The sequence below is a fragment of the Theobroma cacao genome, chromosome 6 (assembly GCF_053813885.1).
Source record: "Theobroma cacao isolate CCN51 chromosome 6, ASM5381388v1, whole genome shotgun sequence".
NCBI classification, from domain to species: Eukaryota; Viridiplantae; Streptophyta; class Magnoliopsida; order Malvales; family Malvaceae; genus Theobroma; species Theobroma cacao.
The window spans coordinates 2175504-2198245 of NC_142644.1; the positions used below are offsets into that span (position 1 = coordinate 2175504).

The window sequence follows — 22742 nt, forward strand, 5'->3', positions numbered from 1 at the left end:
GAATGCCAAACCCTTCTCTGCCAGATAAACATTTCTATGTATAAAAATCATATACAGGAATCAAATAATGGCATAAATTCCTACCCAAATTCTTTAAAGTTTCTTTTTAATTAAGAAAAGGAGATTTTGAATCCTGGGTGCTCCAAATTCTTTAAAGTTAATTAAACAATTTTCTATTTTTTATCCCTAAATGCAATTCATAGCTTGAAGTCATTAGTCAAGTTGAATATACACAAAAAAGAAAAAAAGATCTCAGGATATAAATAATCCTAGGAATTGTAAACTACAAATGTACTAAAATTGAAGTTCCTGTCACTTCTCCTGGAAAGGTAATTATCTTTGTGTGTGTGTGTGTTTTCATGGCCATTTGGGCCAATAATATTTTGCTCATTGTCTCTAGCTTTCCCATCACAACTTTTCGTCTACGACATATCGTTTGAAAGGCCTATTTTCTCTGCAATTTTTCTTGAATCTAACAGTGTGATGTTTAGACACCACCAACCAAATCACAATATCACGACCAATTGGCATACTGCAAAACTTGTCGTTAATTTGGGTCAAGATTGATGTCTTGCCAACTCCTCCCAAGCCATACAAACCAATAATTCCCACATCTTTTTCTTGGAGTAAGTCCGTACTTTAAGCAATGTTGATTCCAAGCCAACAGTGGACTCAATAGGTCTTACATCCATTGGAGCTACAGTTCCTTTTTTTCCTTTATATCATCCATTTCTTCAAGTTTTCAAGCCACTTGTTGACCAAACTTGTAGCTAGACTTGAAAGTCATGGAAAAGCAGCATGCGTGACATAATTTCTGAGTTATTTGAGGGATATCTTTGATCAATTCCTCAACTTCTGATATCTTTTGTTGTAGTTCAGCACAGTCAACCCTCCGGTTCACGTGATCCCTTTGCGCTCTCAATTCTTCCAAGGAAAGAGTCAGAGCTTTATGATATTCTTCAAGCTTGCACATATAACTTGCTTGTCTAACAATGCAATCCCAGCTACGAGAGACTTTATCCTCTATTGAGATTGAGATTGAGCACAAGTTTCCCATGACTTACACAAAACAAAAAAAAAATGGAATTGTGGCTTTGATTAGAATTACTGCTTAACTTGTTGAATTTATGAGTTGTCGGCAGTATGGGTGGACCCACGTACCATTCACTTTGTAAAATATTTTAGTTTTTATATTAATTTTTATTAAGTCAATGGCATCTAACTTTTATATGTGGATAAACACATGCCAAACTCTCATTAGATAGGAAATTAACACCAAATAATCTTTTCATTTAGCCATGCATAACAGCTAATAATCTTCCTTAAAGTTACTTGAAATTGTAACCTAGCACTTAAAAAATGGCTTATTGTACTTGTTATAGGATACACAGCAGGCATGTGACATGGGATTCATTACTGAAGTATTATTTCTTTTCATAGATAAAGACTTTGAGGTACGTACTTAAAAATAACTTTATTTTATTTCATAAATTTCATCGACCTGTCTCAGCATTTGAATCTAAAACTTTCATCTAACTTCTAGGGGGTGTTTGAAGTGATTTCAAGTATTGACTTATATCTAATAATAATGTCTATTAATCTTATAATAAAAATAAAGGTAAAGATAACTAAAAAATTACAATAATAATATGAACAGGACTTGTAAGAGACATTATATCAAAACAACAGAGCAATCTCATCAAGGATGTAAATAGATCACACTAATTCGAAAACTTCACAACAAATTAATTGAAGGAGAGCGAAGCAAACAAATTTAGAATTATCAAAGCTGAAGAAAATGACAAATTGGAAGTAAACTTACTTTCCAAAATCTCACAGCTCTGATTGCTTCAGGATTCTCTTTACCTCACCATCAGTGGGGTTCGAAGAAAGGCAGTAAAGCATTCTGAGTGGCTTTATCTTCCATTCTAGCGTTTCCCACCACTCCTTTTCTCCTTGAATGCAGATTTGATTTCCCTTGGCATTGTCAGAGTTCAGTTGGGGGGATTCTCTGACAAAGATTTCTGTTAATCAGAAACCTTTGAGGTCTTTTAGATATTCTGTATTTCACCATAGGCCAAGGCTAGAGTCGACAAAAAGGCATTTATTTCGAGCGGTTTCATCTTCCCATTCTAGCTCTTTCCACCAGGACAGCGTTCCTTGAATGCTGATTTTATTTCGCTCTGGGTCAAAGCTGAGCGGGAGCTTCTTCAGTTTTGAGCACTTGAACACCGAGATGTCTGTCAAACATGGAAAGGGTAAGGCATCACTGCATATGCTCTTCAACTGTGGTAGATGCCGCAAATGAAGCTCTTTTAGCTTAGCAAATCGGTTGGGATATGGAATTCCAACCACATTTTCAGTTTCATTCAATTTTCTCTCACTCATTATTTCTTCCATTTTAGGACAGCAATGAACAGAAAGCATAGTCAGATTAGGAGCAAAAGTCAGCCACGTTACGTCCCTCAGTCTGCGACATCGCTCTATGAAAACGCGACCAAGTGAGTTAAAAGGAGTATTAGTTTGTGCCATTCTCATTTCCCCAAAGTCCCTTGTTATCTTCATTTCTTCCATGTTATCACAATTAGCAACATGTAGGAACTCCAAGCGCTCCATGTTTGCTAAAGATAAAACATCCAATACCTTTGACTCTGGAAAATTGCGAAGCACTAGTTCTTCAGCGCATCCTTGTAAATTGCGGGAGGTTAAAAATGTTTCAAGAGCAAAAGCACTTTTTATTTCTATACTCAGCATATTCAAGTGTTGCAAGCATTTCAGTTCCTCTATTAGACCTGCATTACCTCCATTCAGGACATTGCCTTCTATCATTCCGTCTTGGTAATAAACACCAGAGCCAACCATTCTGTATACTTGCAGAATTGAAAAGCTAGATATCAGTTGTTGTGGGATTCTTTTCAGATTCTCTGTGGAGCTCAAGTCCAAGCATTTGAATTTTGTTAAACTCTTTAGCTTAACCGGTAACTCTTCTATACCTGTACCTGATAGATTAAGATACTCTAGTGAAACCAATTCTGAAATTCCTTCTGGTAATTCTCTTAGATCAGTGTTATCTGACAGGTTTAGAACCCTCAGATTAGGCATGAGCTTGAAGAAGCCTTCACTGATCACCTTCAGCGTATTCTTGTTGAGAAATAAAGTTCGAAGGTTAGGGCATGTGGGTGTTGACCTAAGATTTACTATTTGATTTCGCATCAATGACATTCGTCTCACACCTTCCCATTTTCCAACATCTGGTGCTTCACCTAATTGATGCCCTACTTGAACAAAAAATCTCTTCTCAACTGCTTCACGCTCGCATGCTATCCACAAACACATATCACGAATCACATCATGCATCCTCACATAGTCTTCTCCAGCTTGTTCTAATAAACAAGCATTGAGAAGAGAATCAATAATATTGTATCCTTGCAATAGAGCTTTGCGCATGCTGTCAAATTCATCCAAAAGCCCCTCACAAAACCAATACTCTATTAGATTTCGTTTGTTAATGACATGATCCTCAGGATACAAACTAAAATATAAGAGGCATGATCTCATTGTGTCAGAAGGCAGGCTATCATAACTGAATATTAAAAGAGAAAATACCTCTTCCTCCATTCCTGCAAATCTGTGTGCAGATTGCTTTAAAACCTCAATAGCATATTTCCAAGCTTCAGGTATCTTCTTGCAAGCCATGGCTCGACCAATTGTGATTAGTGCCAGAGGCAGTCCACCGCACTCTGCAGCCACCATTTTAGCTAGCTTTCGAATGTCTGGATGGCTATCAAGGGTTTCTTCTCCAACCTTGTCTTGAAACAATTTCCACGATTCATCTGCTCCCAAACACTCTACTTTGATTTTCTTTTGAGCTTCCATTTTACCGCATACCTCTAGATGACGAGTTGTAAAAACTAGTTTAGAACCATTCTCCAGACTTGGTAAAGGTATCCCTACTTTGATCAAATCCACACGCTCCCACAAATCATCCAAGAATAGAACAAATTTTTTTTTGTTCAAAACTGTAAAGATATCTCTAGCTTTCCCATCACAACTTTTCATCTTCCACATATCGTTCGAAAGGCCTATTTTCTCTGCAATTTTTTCTTGAATCTTGCTAACAGTGTGATCTTTAGACACCACCAACCAAATCACAATGTCATAACCAACTGGCATACTGCAAAACTTGTTGTTGATTTGGGCCAAGAGTGATGTCTTGCCAACTCCTCCCAAGCCATATAAACCAATAATTCCCACATCTTTTTCTTGGAGTAAGCTCCAAACTTCAAGCAATGTTGATTCCAAGCCAACCGTGGACTCAATAGGTCTTACATCCATTGGGGCTACAGGTTGGTTCTCAGCCACCTTGTCAAAAACTCCTTTTTTCTTTAGATCATCCATTTCTTCAAGTTTTCTAGCCACTTGTTGACCCAACTTGTAGCTAGACTTGAAATTCTTGGAAAAGCAGCATGCGTGACATAATTTCTGAGTTTCTTGAGGGATATCTTTTATCAATTCCTCAACTTCTGTTATCATAGTTTCCGCTCTTGAAAGCCAGACTTGAACTTGGCTGAGCCGCTTCAGAAGTTGTAGTTCAGCACAGTCAACCGTCCGGTTCACGTCATCCCTTTGCGCTCTCAATTCCTCCAAGGAAAGACTCAGAGCTTTGTGATTTTCTTCAAGCTTGCACATATAACTTGCTTGCCTAACAATGCAATCCCAGCAACGAGATACTGTATCCTCCATTGAGATTGAGATTGAGCACAAGTTTCCCATGACTTGATGAAATTTTTTATTGACTTACAACAAAGAATGGAATTGTGGCTTTGATTAGAATTACTGCTTAACTTGATGAATTTATGAGTTATCGGGAGGAAGATCAAGGCTTTTACGAGATCTAAGGTCCAGAATGTATGTCGACTTACTTTGTAATAAACCAGTAATATTGCTGTCTGCTTTGTTGGATTGGACCCTGATTTAATTTTTGCCAGCTGTGTTGAATTTGTATCAATGATTAAAAGAATAAGTAGGTGACAATAAAATATTACTTAAATGAGGTATTCTAAACTACCTTTTTCCTTCCTTTTTGATAAAGCGTGTAAACATATATATTATCATTTCTAATTAAAATAAAATATATTGATTAATTTTTATTTATTTTCTTATTAACATCGAAAAATTATTAATGTAAATTTTGCATAATTGATAATTTTTTTATTAATTAAATATCGACTATTTTTATCTAATACCTTGAATTTTGGATTAAAATAAACTGTTCTTAAGAAATGGAGGAAAGATCAATGGTGATTAAAGTTCAACACTAATGAAAGGTGAGGAATGGTGTGGAGAATGTTTTGGGAATAATTGATTCTTCATTTATTAAAAAGTTGTATACATAGGTCTATTTATACAAAGACTTTACAAATGAATAAGAAAAGGATAAAATAGGTTAACTAACTATTTAATTACTCAACTAACTAACAATTAAAAAGCTATCAACGGTAACTTAAAACGTAGCTAAAACGGTGTCGCTTCTCTTTTAATGAAACCGTGTGCTTCGTGCTTCCTTTTTTCTTCTCTTCATCTCATATGGTCAAGATGATGCGTTTCAGCTTTATTTTCTTTTCTATTTATAGAACAGCTTCTATTCTTGTATGCCATTGCATTTATTTGCTGTTGTTTTAATCTTGTTTCTTCATGATCTAAGAGACTGATCTTGGTTGATACTCCCCCTCAAGAAGAACCATGAACATTGTGAATGTTCATCTTGTTTAGCAATATCTGAAATTGTCCAAGTTGCAAAGCCTTTGTAAATGCATCTGCAACTTGAAGTTTTAATGGTACATAATCTAGTTCAATTACCCCACTCCAAATCTTTTCTCGAATGAAGTGACAGTTGATTTCTCTATGTTTTGTCCTTTCTTGAAAGACTGGATTTCGACTGATATAAATGGATAACTGATTATCACAGTGAAGCATTATTGTATCTTTGTGTTGAATACCAAAATTAGCAAGCAGACCTTTTACCTAAATTACCTCACAATAGGTGGTTGCCATGGATTTATACTCTTCCTCAGTTGAGCTCCATGCTACCACTTGCTGTTTCTTAGACTTCCAACTTACTAATGATTCTCCAATGAACACACAATATCTAGTAATAGAATCCCTTCTCTCTGGACACTTTGCCCAGTCACTATCACAATATGCTGAAATCCTCAAATCAGATTCTGCTTCCATCAAAATTCCCTGACCAGATGCTGCCTTCTAATACTTCAATACTCTACAGGTGCCTATATAGTGCTCATGTGCTAGCTTGTCCATGAACAGAACCAAGCTTTGTACTGCATAAGATATGTCTAGCCTTGTGAAAGTCAAATAAAGAAGTTTTCCCATCAACTGTTTGTACTTTGTAGGATCTGCTAACTTATCTTCTTTGCTTGCTTTTCTTAGCTTCACATTATAATCAATGGTGTTGATATTGGTTTAGCTCCAAGAAAACCATGTTATTCTAGCAAGTCAAGTGTGTATTTTCTTTGACATACTAAATTCCTTGTGGTGACCTTGTTATTTCAAGACTAAGGAAATATTTTGCTGTGTCAAGACTCTTAAGCTTAAACTGTGAGAACAAGTATTCTTTTACAGCAGCTGCAACTTGAGTAGAAGTATTACCAATAAGAATGTCATCAACATATGTCAGCAGAGCTATAAAGTCACCATCACTTGTATTCATGGTAAATAAAGATAATCTGACAGTGATTGCTTGAAGCCATAGTGAATGATGGAGGAGGTTAATTTAGCATTCCACTATCTTAAGGCTTGTTTTAAGTCCATACAAAGATTTGTGGAGTTTACATGCTAATTTTGATCCATAAAAATGCTCCCTCTTAACCTTATATCCCTCTAATAGTTCCATGTAGACTTCTTCGTTTATATCTCCATGTAAAAATGCATTATTTACATCTAATTGATTTAGTGTCCAGTTGTTTGCAGTTGCAAGTGCAAGAAATATTCTCACTGTAGATTGTTTGGCCACAGGACTAAAGGTTTCTTGATAGTCAAAGCCAATTACTTGACTATATCATTTTGCCACCAACCTTGCCTTGTACCTTTCCACTTTATCCTTTTCATTTAGTTTGGTTTTGTGAACCCACTTACAACCAACAGTATGACAGTTAGCAGATAATAGTACTATGTCCCAAGTGTTATTTTCTTCTAAAGCCTTTAGTTCAACCTTCATTACTTCTCTTCAATGTAAATGTGTTACTGCTTGATGATAAGATGCATGGCCTGGTATGTTTGACAAAGATATAGTAAATGTTTGATATGCTGGTGACAAACTGTGTAGTGAAATGAATTTGGATATAGGATGTGAAGTAACAGTACTAGTATAAGAAGGTAAATCAAGCTAGTATGCTTCTAAGTATTTTAGTATGTTTTTTCACTCTTGTGCTTCTTCTAATTGGCTGAATTGGATCAGGATTATGGTTTGTTTCAAGTTGACTAGTACTATTGTTAGATGATGAATTTTGGAAAATTTCATCATTTTGTTTGTTTGAAAGTCTGTTCTGATGTTGGTGAAGATTCATTAAGACATAATTCAAGTTGAGGTTGATCAAATGAATGAGAATTGATAGGATTTGAATAAAAATTCAAAAGGAACAACATGTATGTCCAATGTTTGATGAAATACAATATCTTGTCTACGATGCTTTGTATACTAGAAAGGGAAAGTATCCTCATGAAAAACATCTCTGGATACTAGGACTCTTTTAACTTGAAGATCATATACTTTGTAGCCTTTGACATGGTTTGGATAGCCAATGAAAACACATTTAGTGGCCTTACTGTCAAACTTCTTTTTATGTTGGGATTGTGTTGAGACAAAACATAAACTTCCAAATACCTTGAAGTGACTAAATGAAGGTGGCCTTTTAAAGAGTATTTCATAAGGTGATTTGTTTTGCAGAACTCTAGTTGGTACTCTATTGATTATATATATGGCAGTTAAAACTGCAACTCCTCAAAATTTAAGTGGCATATTTGATCGAAGTCTCAAAGCTCTTGCCACACCAAGAATGTGTTGGTGTTTCCTTTGCACAACACCATTCTGTTGTAGTGTACCAATGCAGGATAGTTGATGAACAATACCATTTTTGTTATAAAAATTAGTGAGCTCAAATTCTTTTCCATTGTCTAATCTTAAACATTTTATAAAATTGCCAAATTGATTTTGAACAAGACTAGTAAAAAGAAATATAATTGATGACACTTCTGACTTGGTTTTCATTAAGTATATGCAAGTGATACATGAGAAATCATCCACAATAGTTAAGAAATACCTATGTCTATTCAAAATAGGAACTTCATAAGGTTCTTATATATCCATGGGAACTGTTTCAAAAACTGCTTTGGTATTTTGAACATGAACTGAAAATGGCAATCTCTTTTGTTTTGCCATTGGACATACTTCACATAACAAATCAGTTGAACAGTTAATTTTTGGAAAACTTTGATGAAACACATTAATTTTTTCTATTAGAACATGTCTTAATCTAAAGTGCCATATATCAAAATCTATGTACTTTGGCTTAAAAGAATTTACAAAAAAAACAGAAGGATTTCTAATAAAGTTTTTAAAACAAAAATAAGAAAAATCTTGTTCAACGTGATTATCCTACATCAGATAGAGGCTTGAAAGCACCCTAGCAACCCCAGTCAAACTCCATGATAGAAGATCTTGAATAATACAGTATTTATTAGTGAAAAAGAGACATGAATCCTTTGATTTGGTTAATTCACTCACTGATATGAAGTTAACATTAAAGCTAGGAACACGAAGGACATTTTTAAGTGTCAATAGAGATGTTATGCTATTAGTTCCTATGTGAGTAACTGGAGCTCTACCATTGTTTGGCAAGTGCACAAAATGGTTATCAATTGGTTCAGCAAAGATAAATCTATCTAAAGAATGACAAATATGATATGAAGCACTAAAGTCCATGATCCAACTATCTTGTTTAATCAAAAGGTTACTAATATGCTTAAAACTATGTAGCAAATTAATTTGAGTGTTTAAATAAAGGTGATTAGTTACAATACCTAAAAAGCGGAGTTGATCAAGGATAGTTTGTGTTAAGGGCTTTTCGGTGAAGAAATCTTACCATCATTGCAAGTCATCCTATTCTCACTAAAGAGTTCATGAGCTTGTTGACTTGTTGCATAATTGTTGTCAATTGAGACATAGAACCATTACCAGCTAACTCATTTATCTGTTTTGACTATATTGCTGTAAATGAAATGTCATTTATACCAATAACATTGTTTGTTACAGTCTTCCTTTTCTTGAAATTTGTTTTTGTCTTAGTAAATATAAATTTTCTAAGAACCCCATCAACCTATAGCATTTCTCCTTAATGTGACCCATTATACCACAATGTGTGCACTATAAGTCTTTTCTGTCTTTCTTGTTTGCCTCACTAGTAGTTAACATAACAAATGACTCCAATGTAGGTTGTGTTTGAATCACCAAAGCTCTTTGATTTTCTTCTCTTAAAACAAGGCTGTAGACTTTATCTAAACTTGGTATAAGATCCATGAGAATGATTTGTGACCTTATGGAAAAGTATGAGTCATTCAAACCATTCAAGAATTTGAATACCATGTCTTTGTGGTATTGATCATTGTACTTCTTAAAAAAGTTTACATTACATCTTCCACACTCATAATGTGGTAAAGGTTGAAAACTTCTCAATTCTTTTCAAACTCTTTGAACTCAAGAAAGTATGCATCAACATTTTTTGACCCCTATATTATACTGCCCAATGTGTATTGTAGGTTACAAATTCTAATGTCATCAGGGTTGAGCAAAGTTTTGCTTAAGTATGTTCCAAATTTTTATTGCAGAATCCATGTAGAATATTATTGAAGCAATAGGTTGTGCGATGGATTCTAAAAGTCATTCTACTAATAGGTTGTTACACCAGATCCAAGAGGGGTGAATGGGATCTATGATCTCAAGCTTTGGTGTTGTACCATTGATGAACCTGATCTTGTTTCTAATTGATAGTGCTAATAGAAATGAACGACTCCAAGCCACAGAATTACTGGAGGTTAGTTTAAGAGTGATCATAATTGATCCTAGGTGATCAATGTGGTGTAAATTATATGGAAATTGTGGTTATGCAATAAGAGATACTGATGATCTCGAATCAGCAGAAGTTTGTGAGACCTGGGGTCTCGATTCAATTGACTCTGACATAATCCTCTATGAAATTGTAAAAGTCAATAAAGAGATGAATGATTAAACTTACTAATAAGTTGGAAAAGACAACTGATGAAGAAAGGCTGTAGCAAAGGTGCAGCTATTGTAAAAATGTTGCTCTATTCCCAAATCTAGCTTTACAGAGCTTTTAATGGTTCTGATACCATGATGAAAGATGAGGAATGATGCAGAGAATATTTTGAGAATAATTGATTCTTTATTTATTGAAAAGTTGTATACATGGGTCTATTTATACAAAGACTTTACAACTGAATCAGAAAAGGACAAAATAGATTAACTAACTATTTAATTACTCAACTAACTAACAATTACAAAGCTATCAACAATAACTTAAAACATAGCTAAAATGATGCCGCTTCTCCTTTAATGAACGGTGTGCTTCGTGCTTCCTTTTTTCTTATTTTCATCTCATATAATCGAGATTGTGAGTTTCAACTTTATTTTCTTTTCTATTTACAGAGCAACTTGTATTCTTGTATGTTGCTGCATTTATTTGCTACTGTTTGAATCTTGTTTCTTCATGATTTGAGAAACTGATCTTGGTTGATAAACAAAGTTTCAATATCATATTGCAAAATATTAGCAAAAGTGGAAAGAATAAGGAGACTGTTATAACTAGTATAAGTACTTCTTGTTATGGAGGTGAAAAATCATTCCTTCCTTTCTTTTTATATACACTTTACAAATAATGGAGAGTTCTACATGAAAAAACTCTCCAATATTAAGAAATACAAAAAATACAATCAATGAAAGATTAAACAAATCCTTTGACTTTAGCCTTGTAAATGTTTACTTAATTTATTGCTAAAGTATAGTGCATAGATCAATTTTGCTAGCTTAATTCTTTCTGTGTATGTTTTTATTTTTAACTTTCTTCTGTTGTCTTCAAGATAAAATTTGTTTCCTGTTGTTTAGGCATTGACTGTCTATTACATTGTTTTAGGCATAATTTTGACTGTTGAGGTGATATTGGAATTGCTGCTATTATTGGTGTTACTATTGGAGTTACCACCGATGCAATTGTCAGTGCTTCCGATATTGCTTCAATATCAATTAATTATTAAAATTAAACATTTATATGATATTGAAGCTTATTTGATTTTAACATCCAGAATGCAAAGCCTTCATTTTCTTAGTTGGGAAAATGAACTGAGGCCTGAAGCTCATGCCTGATGACACGTATTTTTAGGATAACACTTAGATTCTTAGCATCTTCATAATACAATATAGTGTGTATTTTGACGTTTATGAGTAGACCCATTGATGCATCCATTGATTTACATCCAAAAAATTATTAAAGCATTCTCCACAAAACAACTTCTGTCATAATTGCTGATAGAAATTAAATTTTGTAAATGATGAAATCAATTTAGAAGCAAAAGAATGGAAAAAAAATAGCAAACACTAAACACGGCAGAAAGATATGTAGATGAGCTAAAATGCATACTCTTTGATTGAATATATTTCTTGGTTTTTACTTTTGAAAGAAAATTAGAAGGCCTTATTCAATTTCTAAGCAACATATATGACTTCTCATGATAAGAACTAAAATGCAACAGGTAGATTTGATGTACAAGGAATAAGGTTTATTCTTTTACTCCATACCAACTGATAATGATTACTTGATTGATATAAATTAAAAAATATTTGCTAAATAATTCAATCATAGAATGTGTTGAGAATGGTTTATGCCTCAACTTTGAAGTCGTTCACAACGTCAACAGTGGAGCTTTGCTAACTTTGTTTATTGTTAAGTGGTTACTTTATCGTTAATGTTAGAAGTTGGTTGTGGTGCTTGGCCACGTTTCATGCAATGGGTGGTTATCCTATACTAGGTACCAGACTTAGAATGTGCCTATCACAGCACTAACTTTTTGGTTTTTCTTAGTCAACTAAGTTAGATTATTTTCCTTGATTTTTGGTTTGTAGTTGCAATTTTTAACTAATGTATTGTAAGACAAGTGGGCAATGCTATTATGGTCATCTTCTTTAGTGTCCAGTAATTAGTTTTCAATGTCTTTGACTTTTCTCTTTAAAACTCTCTTTACTTCATTTATGAGTTATTTCATAACCATCAATTAAATATGTTTCTTAACATGGTATCAGAGCTGTAAAAAGGATCTTGAAGGACCTAATTTTATTTTTTTCCTTCAAGTGTGAAAATCAGTATCTTATTGTGTTTTCATGGCTTAGGCAAGTTGCAATGCCTCACTCCACTTGTTTTTATTAGAGATAATTACCCTATATAGGTTGTTAAGATGAAGGCTTATCTCCAAGTCTCTGATTTGTGGCAGGTTAATAGAAGTTGGGGAAAAACACCTGGTTATGAGGCACACAAATCCTACCATCACTTAGATAAAGCACAGCGAAAAGGTGGCTAAGCGTTATAAGGTTATCTCTTGTATGCACATTGTTGTGACTGACTCAATCTTCACAAGAATTATGGTTTGTGAATTTCCAAAAGAAACTTGAGACAAGCTGAAAAAGGAATTTCATGGCAATGATAAAATAAGACAAATTCAACTACTCAATTTACTAAGGGAGTTTAAGGTACTAAAGATGAGGGAAGATGAGACCATAAAAGACTACTCTGAAAAAGTCTTAAAGATTATCAATCAACTGAGGTTATTAGGTGAGGAGCTCTTTGATAGAAGGATTGTGCATAAATTTTTAGTTAACATACCAGAAAAATTTAAAGCAAAAATCTCCTCATTGGAAGACTCGAAAGATATGTCTAAACTCTCAGTGACTGAATTGGTAAATGCACTACAAGCACAAGAACAAATGATAGCCACTCGTCAAGAAGAGAGTGTTAAGAGTGCTCTTATAGCAAAGACAAAAGATCTCAGACTTAGCAACTACAGTGCTAAAAAACATGACAACACTAGGCGAAAAAAAGAAAAGAATAATGGTGATGGCAAGCAAAACAAACAGGGAAATAAATTTCCTCCCTATCAGCATTGTAAAAAAAAAAAGAACCATAATCCTAAATATTGTCGATACAAGCCTATCATTAAGTGTAGGTCTTGCAACCAATTCGGTCATGTCGAAAAGAAATATAAAGCCAAGAATGGTCACACAAATGAAAAGGCAGCAGTTGCAAAACAAGTAAATGCAACAGAAGAACAACTTTTTTTGGCTCAGATTGCTAATGATAAGGAAAGGAACACATGGCTTATAGATAGTGGGTGCTCCAATTACATGACAGGGAATGACCAACTCTTTACCAAACTTGATAGAAACTTCAGGGCAAGAGTTAGAATTGGGAATGGACTTTATTTGAAGATTATGGGAATAGGAACAGTAGCTGTGGAAACAATTAACTGCACCAAATACATCTCAAAGGTCTATTATATGCCTGAAGTGACACAAAATCTTCTAAGTGTTGGTCAACTAGGTGAAAATCACTATGCACTTTTGTTTAAAGAAGAATTTTGCACAATTTTTGATTCATTTAGTGATGAGGTAATGACAGTCAAAATGAGAAATCGATGTTACTCTATTGACTAAATGAAAATTGAGCATACTACCTGTGTTGGTCAAGAAATTGATGCTGAATTGTGGCATAAAAGGTTAGGACATGTAAACTTTAAATCTTTGAGTTACATGATTAATTCTAACACTGTTGGATGACTTCCTAGCGTGTCCATTCTTAAGTAAATTTGCAGCACTTGTATGCATGGCAAATAGAGTCGTATGCCATTTCCCCTTTCAAGTTCCTTAAGAACAAATGACAAATTACAACTCGTTTATTCTGATGTTGGTGGTCCAGTTAATACTGTTTCACTAAGTGGTAGCATCTATTATATCATTTTTATTGATGACTTTTCTCGATACTGTTAAATTTATTTTCTAAAAAATAAATTAGAAGTATTTGAGAAGTTTAAAGGCTTTAAGGCGCTGGTGGAGAATGAGGCTGAAAAAAGTTTGAAAGTCCTTAGAACTGATAATGGTTTAGAGTTCTGTTCAAATACTTTCAAGATTTACCTTGTAGAAAAGGGAATCAAGCATCAGTTAACAATAACATACATTCCTTAGCAAAATGAGGTCTATGAAAGAAAAAATAAGACCATATTGGAGATGACACGTTGCTTATTACATGAGAAAAGATTGCCCAAGTCATTTTGGGCAGAAGTTACAAGTAGCACAGTGAATTTGCTTAATATCTTGCCTTTAGGCAGTCTTAAAAATCGTAATGCCCATGAAATCTGGTTCGGAGAAAAACCCTCTGTTACTCAACTAAGATTTTTCGGGTGGATTTGTTATATGAAAATTCCTGATCAAAAGAGAACCAAATTAGATTACAATATAGAAATTTGTATTCACCTTGGTTACAACAGTGTCTCCAAAAGATATCAAGTTTACAATGTTCAAAGCAAGAAAATATCTGTCAGTCGAGATGTTTGGTTCGATGAGAAAAACAGATGGAATTGGGAAAAAAATGCTATTGGAATGTCAAAGAATTTGAACTTGCTTGATGATGCAATTTTGAATGAACAAAATCATGAAGAAGATATTGAAGATGAAAGTTTAGTAGTCAAAGGAACAAGAACATTGCAAGACGTATATAGCAGATGCAATATTGCTATAATTGAGCCCTTTAATTTTGAAGAAGCATCAACAGAAAACAATTAGAGACAAGCCATGGAGATTGAAATGGAAATGATCAGAAAAAATGGCACTTAAGTCCTTGTTGATCAACCATCAAATCAAAATATCATTGGAGTTAAATGGATATTTAAAACAAAGTTGAATGCTGATGGAACAATCAACAAATATAAAGCCAGGTTAGTTGTTAAAGGGTATTCTCAAGTTTATGGGGTGGATTATTGGGAAACATTCGCTCTAGTGGCTAGACACGATACAATAATATTACTCACTACTATAGCAGCAAGAAAAGGGTGAAAAATTCTAGCATATGGATGTCAAATAAGCTTTTTTGGATGGCACATTATCTGAAGACATTTTCATCAAGCAATCGAAAGGCTTTGTAGAACCTGGCAATGAAGGAAAAGTTTGCAAGCTTGTGAAGGCATTGTATGGGCTCAAACAAGCTCTTTGGGCATGGTATGATAGAATCGGCACATATTTAAAGTCTCAAGGCTTTATCAAAAGTGCTAACGAGCCTACATTATATGTAAGTGATTCATCTATTTCTGATAATCTCATTATTTCTCATTATATGGATGACCTGTTGATCATAGGTCCTAGTGGGTCGGTTCTTGATGATTTCAATAGAAGCATGAAACAAGAATTTGAGATGTCAAATTTAAGGGAAACAACATATTTTCTAGGCTTGCAATTTCATCAAGCTTCTGATTTTATATTTGTACATCAACGCAAATATGCTTGTGAAATGTTGAAAAGATTTCACATGGAAGCTTGTAAAATGGTGGAAACTCCATTGGTTAATAGTGCAAAGTTCAATAAAGATGATGGGGCTCCAGCAACTATTGGTTTAACTTATAGAAGTTTAATTGGTTCTTTACTATACTTAACAGCCTCACGGCTTGATTTAATGTTCATAGTAAGCTTATTATCCAAATATATGCAAGCTCCATTAGAGATTCATTTTTCAGCTATGAAAAGAGTTCTGCAATATATCAAGGGAGCCGTCAAGTAGGGACTCAAGTTTGAAAAACGAGAAAGCAAGGAGCTAATGGGATATTGTGATAGCGATTGAGCTAGATGCTTGGATGATTCTAAGAGTACGAGTGGATTTTGTTTTTCGTTCGATAGTGTTGGTTTTTCCTAGAATTCTCGAAATCAAGAGGTGGTTGCCCAATCATTAGCGGAGGCCGAATATATCTCGGCTGCTTCAGCAACAAACCATGCACTTTGGCTCAGAAAAATACTTGGGGACTTGGGTTTCGTACAAACAAAGGGCACTGCTCTGTTAATTGATAACAAGTCAGCTATTTCAATTGCCAAAAATATTGTGCAGCATGGTCGCACTAAACACACGAGAGTGAAATTTCATTCTATCAGAGAAGTTGTGAACAATGGAGAGATCAAGGTAGCGCATTGTAGCATTGAAGATCAACTTGCAGATATCCTTACTAAAAAATTAAGCAAAGGAAAATTCATTTATCTGAAAGCCAGATTAGGAATCTGTAAGCCACAAACCAAGGAGATGTGTGAGAGTGGTTCCTGCCTCAGCTTTGAAGTCATTCACAGCGTCAACAGTGGAGCTTTGTTAGCTTTGTTTATTGTTAAGTGGTTACTTTATTGTTAATGTTAGAAGTTGGTTGTGATGCTTGGCCACGTTTCATGTAATGGGTGGTTGTCCCATATATATTAGGTACCATACTTAGAATATGCCCATCACTGCACTAACTTTCTAGTTTTTCTTTGTTGACTAAGTTAGATTATTTTCTTTGACTATTGGTTTAGTAGTTGTAGTTTTTAACTAATGTATTATAAGACAAGTGGGCAATGTTATTATGATTATCTTCTCTAGTGTCCAGTAATCGGTTTTTGATATCTTTGGCTTTTCTCTTAAAAACTCTTTTTACTTCATTTATGAGTTCTTTCATAACCATCAATTAAATAGATTTCTTAACAGAATGTGATAACAAACAAGACAACCATACAAAACAGTAGCAATGCAATTGCAATAATCTCCATTGATTTTCTGCCTCTCGAGATCATATACTCGAGAAAACTGTAGACCATTTTGTAAGTAAGTGTTTAGTGTCACTGCATCGATCCTCTCTTTCTAACTATTTCCAGCATTCTTCCTCTCCACTGTTGATTTTAACATATGCACGTAGCTATCATCAAACAAACAGACTTGTTGCAAGCACCAAACTGTGGTCAGATTCTCATGCATTTTTCTCAGCACCTGCACAAAGAATAAGCAGGGATGTGTGTGGATTACAATTATCTGAGAATCGGGGAAAGTCATACTCATCAGTAGACTAAGAAGGCCACTAAGTCATTAAAAGCAAGGAAAGTTCCTAACTGCCATGCCAAGTGAATTGAGATTATTCTAACCACAATGAACCAACTATCTGGGAGTTGATTCATCATATTTTCAAACAGTTTATAATTCCTAGCTTCCAAAGGTACTCACAGGATGATGACAAACATTGAAATCCAAACAACACCCTATTTCACAATTATCTTCCTAGTAAAGCCTGTACCAATCATCAGACTCACTTGTCAGATTATCTTTTTTCTCAACACCTCCCCAAAGACTATGAAGGGCTGCAGATTACAAATATTATCAGAGAAATGGAGAAAGTCCATTAGTAGTTTCTTTGGTTTTGAGCAGCAGAAATAGCAGAGAAATGAACAACAGAAGAGAAAAGAAAAGTGACAATACATTGTGTGTTGAATCATTCCGCGTGTTGAATCATTCCATGTGTTTGCAGTCTTCATTATTTTCTCAAAGTCGCCTTCAATAACTTTCTTAGCTGGACCTACAGTTGAAAAATTCAGTGTTCAAACAAAAGAAAGTAAAATTTTAAGTGGGTTAAGGAAGAGAAATAGATAAAGACAAGTGATATGAAAATGAAACAATTGTAATTTTGTGTTACTGATAACATATAAACAAATGAAATTGCCATTACTCCCATAAAAAAATTAATTGTATTAAGGTTATGCGCATGTCATCAATGGCGTTTCATAAATATTATAAGGATTTGAGTGCTTTTTCTTCCTCTTTTCTTTTCTTTTTCCCCTACTTTTCCCTCATGTGATACACAGTGTGGGGCTCAATGATAAAGTAACAATACCCTGGAGATCTGATACAGTTTAATTTCTATTAAGTCAACAGACTCTTATTAGATTAGGAAATTAACAGCAAATATCTTTTCATCTAGCCATTCATAGCAGCTAATAATCTTCCTTAAGTTACTTGAAATTGTAACCAAGCACTTAAAAAATGGCTTATTGTACTTGTCATAGGCCACAAGGCAGGTATCTCACGTGGGGTACATTACAAAATTATTGTTTTTTTTTTTTTTGCATAGATAGGATTTTGAGTTAAGTAATCGAAAATAACTCTCTTATTTTATAAATTTCATTTCATCCATCTCAGGATTTGAATCTGAAACTTCCATCTAACCACTCGAGTGTTCTTAAAGACTTTTAAGTATTGACTTTTATAAGCAGGACTTGTAAGAGACATTATATCAAAACAACAGAGCAATCTCATTAAGGATGTAAATAGATCACACTAATTCGAAAACTTCACAACAAATCAATTGAAGGAGAGCAAAGCAAACAAATTTAGAATTATCGAAGCTGAAGATAATGACAAATTGGAAGTAAACTTACTTTCCAAAATCTCACAGCTCTGATGTCTTCAGGATTCTCTTTATTTCACCATCAGTGGGGTTCGAAGAAAGGAAGAAAAGCATTCTGAGTGGCTGTATTCTTCCATTCTAGTGTTTCCCACCACTCCTTTTCTCCTTGAATGCAGATTTGATTTCCCTTAGCACTGTCCGAGCTAAGAGGGAGCTCCCTCAGTTTGGGGCATTCCCTCACAAAGATTTCTGTCAAACATGGGAAGGGTAGCACATCCCAGTGTACACTCTTCAACTCTGGCAAAAATTGTAAAGTAAGATTTTGTAGTTGAGCAAATGGGTTTGGATTCAAACTTTTAACCATATCTGCAGCTTCACTCATTTTTTCCTTGCTCATTATTTCTTCCATTTTTGGGCAACTAACAACCCAAAGAAATCTTAGATTTGGAACAAGAATAATCCATGTCATGTCCCTTAAATTGCCGCACTCAAATATGGTAACCTCTCGAAGGGTAGGAAACAGTGAGGCTTGTATCATTCTTCCTCCCCCTTCCTTCTCTATCTTCATCTCTTCCAATCTTGCACATTCACTGATATCTAGTCTCTCTAGACACTGCATATTTGCTAAGGCTAAAACATTTAATGAGTTTGACTCTTTAAAAACACAAAGAGATAGTTCTTGAGTGCAGCCTTGTAAGTTGTGGAAGCTCAAAAATCTTTTAAGAGCAGACGCACTCATTATATGAATACTCAGCGTATTCAAAGATTGCAAACACCCCAATTCCTCTATTAGACCTTCATTACCATCATTCAGGAGATTGTCTCCATCTGTTTCGTATGGATTATGAAAATCATTAATCCCTCCATTCAAATGTGGCAACCACCCCAATTCCACTATTCCATCCTCATTGTCTTCAACCATTTCTTCTTGAGAATAACCACCACCAGACCGAAACATTCTGAATATTTGCAGCTTTGGGAAGCTAGATAACAGTTTCCCTGGAATTCTTCTAAGATCGTCCGTGTATCTCAGGTCCAGGTATCTTAATTTCGTCAGGCTCTTCAGCTTAATTGACAGCTCTCTTAAACCTGTCCGTGATAGATTAAGACATTCCAGTGAAACCAATTCTGAAATTCCCTCTGGCAATTGTCTCAGACCCCGGTTACCTGCCAAGTTCAAAACTCTGAGATTAGGCATCAATTTGAAGAAGCCATCACTGATCACCTCCAACTCATTATAGTTAAGTAACAAAGTTTCAAGATTAGGACATGTGGGTGTTGATGTGAGATCTTTGATTTTATTGCCTGTCAATGATAATCTTCTTACATTTTCCCATTTTCCAACATCTGGTGTTTCATTCAATTGGAGCCCTGCTTGTACAAAAAAGCTCTTTTCAGGTGCTTCAGACTCGCCTGCTATCCACAATGTCATGTCACGAATCACATCATGCATCTTCACGTAGTATTCTCCATCTTCTTCTAATAAACAAGCATTAACAAGAGAATCGATGATGTTGTATCCTTGCAATCGAGCTCTTCTTACGCTGTCAAATTCATCCAAGAGCCCCTCACAGAACCAATACTCTATCAGCTCAGATTTCAAAATAAGAACATCTTCAGGATACAAACCGCAGTACAAGAGGCAAGATCTCATCGTGTCACAATGCAAACTATCATAACTGAATTTTAAAAGAGGATACACCTCTTGTCCCATTCTTGCAAATTTATGTGCAGATTTCTTCATGACCTCAACTGCGTATTCCCATGCCTGGGGTGTCTTCTTGCTGGCCATGGCTCGGCCAATAGTAATTAGTGCAAGAGGCAACCCACTACACTTTTCAGCCACCTTTTGGGCTAACCCTGGAATATCTGGATGGCTATGAAGGGTTTCTTCTCCAACTTTCTCTCGAAACAATTCCCAAGCTTCATTTGCTCTCAAACACTCTACCTTGACTTTCTGAGCTTCCATTTCATTACATATCTCTAGAAAACGAGTAGTGAGAACAACCTTGGAACCATTTTCCTGGCACGGCAAAGGTATCCCTATCTTGGTTAAATGCACCCGTTCCCATACATCATCCAAGAACAAAACGAATTTTCTTTTACTCAAAATCCTGAAGATGTCTACAGCTTTCTCATCAGAACTTTTATTCTGCATCCACCCATTAAAAAGGCCTACCCTTTTCCCAATCTTTTCTTGAACGTTTTCGACCGTGTGATCTTTAGACACCACCACCCAAATTACAACATCAAAATCTAAGGAATTACCACTCAACTTGTTGTTAATTTGGGTCAAGAGTGTTGTCTTCCCAACTCCTCCCAATCCGTATAAACCAATCATTCCAACTTGTTTGTCTTGAAGCAAGCTCCAGACCTTAGCCAATGTTGATTCCAAGCCCACGGTGGGCTCAATCGGTCTCACATCCACTGGACCTGTAGGTTCGTTCTCAGCTACCTTGTCAAAAACTCCTTTACTCTTTAGAGCAACTACTTGTTTAAGTTTCTTAGCCACTTGTCGACCAAACTTGTAGCCAGATTTGCAATTCTTGGAGAAGCAGCCTGCGAGACATAGTTTCTCCTTTTCTGTAGAGGCATCTCTTATCAATTCCTCAGCTTCCATTATCATAGTTTCCGCTCTTGAAAGCCAAACTTGAACTTGGCTAAGCCGCTTGATCATGAGTTGTTGTTCAGCACAATGAACCCTCCGATTCACGTCATCTCTTAGTGCTTTCAATTCCTCCACTGCAACACGTAGAGCTCTAAGGTTTTTGTCTAGCTTACAAGTGTAATTCGCTCGTCCAACTATGCAATCCCAACAACGAGAGACTGTGTCATCTGTTGAGATTTGGATTGAGCACAAATTGCCCATGTATTTTTTTTTTTTATAAAATTCGATTTTCGAACTGACAGACAAAGAAGAGTTTGTTGGCTTTGAGGAGAATTCCTGCTTTTGATTTGATGAATTTTACCAATAGTCAAGAGGAAAATGCGCGTTTGACCAAAGTGAAAGGCAAACCCTTCTCTGCTAGCTAAATATTTCTACGTCTGAAAATCATATACAGTATAATAATCAAATATTGGGATACATTCCTAACCAAATTTTTTCAAAATAATTAACCAATTTTCTATTTTTTTTACCCTAAATGCAATTCATAGCTTAAAGTCATTAGTCAAGTTAAATATACAAAAAAAAAAAAAAAACTCAAGGATATAAATAATCCTAGGAAATTGTAAACTACAAATGTAGTGAAATTTTTTTTTTTGAAAGTTAGATTGGATACAAATATAGTGAAATTGAAGTTCCTGTTACTTTTCGTGGAAAAATAGTTATGTTTTTATTTTTTTTTTATGGCTTTTTTAGGCCTATAATGTTTCCCTCATTGTCTCTCTTGACTCTCTCTCTCTCTTTCTCTCACTTCTAAGGATGGTCAAGATCAAAATATTTGAGAAGTCCTTGTATTAGGATATTTTCTTTAATTTAATTTTTATATTCAAAATTGCAATATTATTATCTTTTTTAATTTGAAAATTATTTTAATTTAATCCTTTTAATATTTTATGTCTAAATTAACCATTACGATTTTGACGTCAGTGCTGACGTAATATTAAATGTTGATGTGGCATATGCAATGAGCTTAGGTTATTAATGTGGCAATGTCACAGCTCCTTGACATGCTGATGTGGCAATGTCACGGCTCCTTGACATGCTGATGTGGCAATGTCATACACCTTCAAGATGACACGGCAATGCCACATCAACGTGTTAAGGTATCGTGATAGTGCCACATCAGCAATTTAAGCCCACATCATATGCTATGTCAGCGTCAACGTCAACACCGTAACAGTTAATTTAGACGAAAAATGTTAGAAGGATTAAATTAAAATAATTTTAAAAATTAAAAAATTAAAATATACCATTTTGAATAGAAGAACTAAATTAAAAAAATATGACCTAATGTAATAAGGACTTTTCAAATATTTTGACTTCCAACTTTACTAGTGATACTAAAGATGGGTCCCACAAAATTGGCCGCCCAGTCATCTTCCCCATCTTTCAAGTTTAGGCCTTACCTTTTGTCCTCTTTGTTGGTTTTTTAAATGTTAAAAGTAGCAATATTTACGGTTAAATATTGCATATAATTAAATATCAAAATAATTAATATAATATTTAAAAAATCTCCAAATTATACATGATTATTCAATTAATTAAG

At 34.8% G+C, this 22742-nt stretch overlaps 2 pseudogenes across 6 annotated transcripts; both read right to left on the reverse strand.

Moving 5' to 3' along the window:
- Nucleotides 1-1672: 1672 nt before the first annotated feature.
- LOC18595264 (putative disease resistance protein At5g63020) lies at nt 1673-5023 on the reverse strand (annotated as a pseudogene).
- Nucleotides 5024-16874: 11851 nt separating this feature from the next.
- On the reverse strand, nt 16875-21433 carry LOC18595263 (putative disease resistance protein At1g12290 pseudogene; annotated as a pseudogene). Of its 6 annotated transcripts, XR_016026928.1 has the most exons (4): nt 18563-21433; nt 17607-17703; nt 17441-17488; nt 16875-17123 (listed from the first exon to the last, which is right to left on the reverse strand). The product of XR_016026928.1 is annotated as a putative disease resistance protein At1g12290 pseudogene, transcript variant X6 (transcript). The 6 variants fall into 6 exon arrangements; XR_016026924.1 differs by lacking the exon at nt 17441-17488; XR_016026926.1 differs by having other exon boundaries at nt 16875-17488.
- Nucleotides 21434-22742: the final 1309 nt, after the last annotated feature.